Genomic DNA, 3,590 nt, shown 5'->3' with positions numbered 1-3,590 from the left:
AAAAAAAAAAAAAAAAGCACCGCAGAGAATAGGAATCCATAAAAAGTGGGCTAGAAGATTTTTTAAAAGATCAAAACTTCATTTATAGGAATGAAAAATAAGATGGATAAATTTAATAGAAGAATAACCATAGAGTAGGTAAACCAATAGATCAAAAGAAATTTTCTGAAAAGTAGTACAAAAGAAAAGAAATGGCAAATATGAAAGATTAAGAAGCATGATGTCATCTGCATATCACAAGTTGTTAATGGTTCTTCCTCCAATCTTGGTGCTGTGTTCTTCTTTGTATAGTCCAGCTTCTTGGATTATTTGCTCAGCATACATATTGAATAAGAATGGTGAAAGGATACAACCTCAATACACACCTTTCCAGATTTTAAACCATGCAGTATCCCATTGCTTGCCATAAGCGAAGAGGACTTGAAAGCTTTTACTGATGAAGATCAAAGACTACAGCCTTCTGGGTGGATGAAACCTCAAAATAAAGAAAATAAAAATCCTCACAACCAGTAAGCAACATCACAAAAAATGGAGAAAAGATTGAAGTTGTAAAGGATTTCGTTTTACTTGGGTCCACGATCAATGCCCATGGAAGCAGCAGTCAAGAAATCAAATGACATGTTGCATTGGGCAGATTGGCTGCAAAAGACTTCTTTGAAGTGTTAGAAAGGAAAGATGTCACTTTGAGAACTAAGGTGTGCCTGACCCAAGTCATGGTATTTTCAGTCGCTTCATATGCATGTGAAAGCTGGGCAATGATAAGGGTGACCAAAGAAGAATTGATGCCTTTAATTATGGTGTTGGCAAAGAATATTGAATATACCATATGCGCTGCCAGAAAAATGAACAAAAAATCTGTCTTGGGAGAAGTACAGTCAGAATTCTCCTTGGAAGCCAGGGTGGCAAAATTTTGTCTCATGTACTTTGGACACGTCATCAGGTGGGACTGGTCCCTGGAAAAGGACATTATACTCTACTCAAAATGAATCAAAGACTTAAATTTAAGAGCTCAAGTAATTAACACTTATAGGGCAAATCGTCATGATCTTGCATTAGACAAGAGTAAATTGGTTTTCCGTTCAACACTTCATATACATTTTGTTTTGTGACATTCATTGCAATCCCCACAATGTAACAGCACTCTTCCCTCTTCCTCCCTGTGTTTACTATTTCCCTTTGGCCTTCTTTCCTGCCTTCGGAGCTTTATCCCTGAGCAAATCCCTTTGATCTTATGTGCTTGATTGTTCTAATAAATTCACACCTCCCTGGTGTTATTGTTCACCTTTTAAGTCTGTCTATCCTTTGGCTGAAGGTTCAGCCATGGGGGTGAGTTCAGTTCCAGACTTGAAAGATGTCTAAGGGCCATAGTCTCAGGGGTTCCACCACTCTCTATTAGGCCAGTAAGCCTGGTCTGTTTTATGAGTTTGAATTTTGTTCCACATTTTTCTCCCACTCTATCCAGGACCTCTTTGTATCCCATTCAAGTGGTCAGCAGTGGTAGCTGGGCACCATATAGTTTTTCCTGTCTCAGAATCATAGACGCTAGGGTTCATGGGTCCATTAGTTGTTTGGACTAATTATTTCCTGTGTCTTTGATTTTCTTCACTCTTCTTTGCTCCAGATGGGGAGAGTGGCACTGGAGGTGGCCACTCACAAGCTTTTAAGAGCCCAGCTGCTACTCACCACAGTAGCACATAGAACATTGTTTATGTGGACTACGTTATGCCAGTTGATCTCGGTGTCCCCTGAGACTATGGTCCAGTCAATGATTTCTTAAGTATGACACCAACAATTTCAATCAAAATTGAAAATTTTGTGTTGTAAGGACACTATCAATAGACTGAAAAGACAGTCCAAAGAATGAGAGAACATATTTACAAGTCATTTGTTTTTTCACAACTTTACTGAGGTGTAATTTACATATCATAAGATTCACCCATTTCAAGTGTAAATTTCAAAGGTTTTTAGTAAGTTTACCAAGTTGTGAAAATAACACCATAATCCAGTTTAAAACATTTTCATCACTCAAATGAAATTCCTCTTTTCTGTTTACAGTTAATCCTCATCTCACATTCAGCCCCAGACAATCATTATTCTACTTTTCTTGTGGATTTGCCTTTTCAGATGTTGTTGTTATCAGGTGTTGTCAAGTTGGCCCTGACTCGTAGAGACCCTGTATACAACCAAACGAAACAATGCCTGGTCCTGTGTCCTCACAATCATTGCCATGCTTGAGCCCATTGTGGTAGCCACTGTGACAATCCATCTCTTTGAGTCTTCCCCTTTTACTGTCCACTTACTTACCACAATAGCCTTGTCCGGGAGGATCTCTTTTGACAGCATAACCAAAGTAGGAGGGACAAAGTGTGGCCATTCTTGCTTCTGAAGAGGATTCGTGCCCTACTTCCTCCAAGACAGATTTGTTGGTTATTCTAGCAGTCCATGGTACATTCAATATTCTTAGCCAACACCACAGTTTAAAGGCATCAATTCTTCCTCGGTCTTCCTTATTCATTGTCCAGGTTTTGCATGCATATGAGGCGACTGAAAATTCCTGGCTTGGGTCAGGAGACCTTTAGTCCTCAAAGTGACATCTTTGCTTTTGAACACTTTAAAGAAGTCTTTGGTAGCAGATTTGCCCAATGCAATACATCATTTGATTTGACTACTGCTTCCATGGGTGTTGATTGTGGATCCAAGTAAAATAAAATCCTTGATAACTTCAATCTTTTCTCTGTTTATTATGATGTTGCTTATTGGTCCAGTTATGAGGATTTTCATTTTCTTTACGTTGAGGTATAATCCATACTGAAGACTGTAGTCTTTGATCTTCATCAGTAAGTGCTTCCAGTCTTCTTCCCTTTCAGCAAGCAAGGTTGTGTCATCTGCATATCACAGCTTGTTAATGAGTTTTCCTCCAATCCTTAAACCGTGTTCTTCTTCATACAGTACAGCTTCTTGGATTTCTTGCTCCGCATACAGATTGAGTAAGTATGGTGAAAGGCTACAACCCCGATGAACACATTTCCTGACTTTAAACCATGCAATAGATCGCTGTTGTAGACAATTTGTATAATTGGAATCACATAATATGTGATCTTTTATGTCTGGCATCTCTTACCTAATGTTTTTGGCTGAACTTCTTCCTTTTTGTTTTTTATTTCATTTTTTTTTTTTTCTTCATCGAGCATAGAGACAGTCACAGAGCTCTGCATGGCTTGGCCCTGGCCTGGGGATGAGCTGGGCCTCTAACCCCTACTATCCCTAGGCCCACAGCTTCCCAGAAGCCAGAGCCCTCATCTCTCAGAGTGGAAGCTTCCTCCTTGTGCCCTGCTCTGCCATATAATTGGTCAAATGGATTGAAACTAATGAAAGAACTACCTTTCCTCTTGTTCTGGGAAGTTTAAACAGGGGCTTACACTGCATGTACCTTCTTTAAGTGATAATGACCCTCTAAAATTCCAGCTGTTTCTCAAGTTGTCGGAACTTTTCAAATAGCTTGGCAATCTTTTTTTTATTATTATTGTGATTTGGATGAAAGTTTACAAAGCAAATTCACTTTCCATACAGCAGTTCACACACACATTGTC

This window comes from Orycteropus afer, unplaced genomic scaffold (assembly GCF_000298275.1).
Source record: "Orycteropus afer afer isolate SDZICR_OR568_19922 unplaced genomic scaffold, OryAfe1.0 scaffold00062, whole genome shotgun sequence".
Classification (NCBI taxonomy): domain Eukaryota; kingdom Metazoa; phylum Chordata; class Mammalia; order Tubulidentata; family Orycteropodidae; genus Orycteropus; species Orycteropus afer.
Note: the sequence above shows the minus strand (reverse complement) of the source record.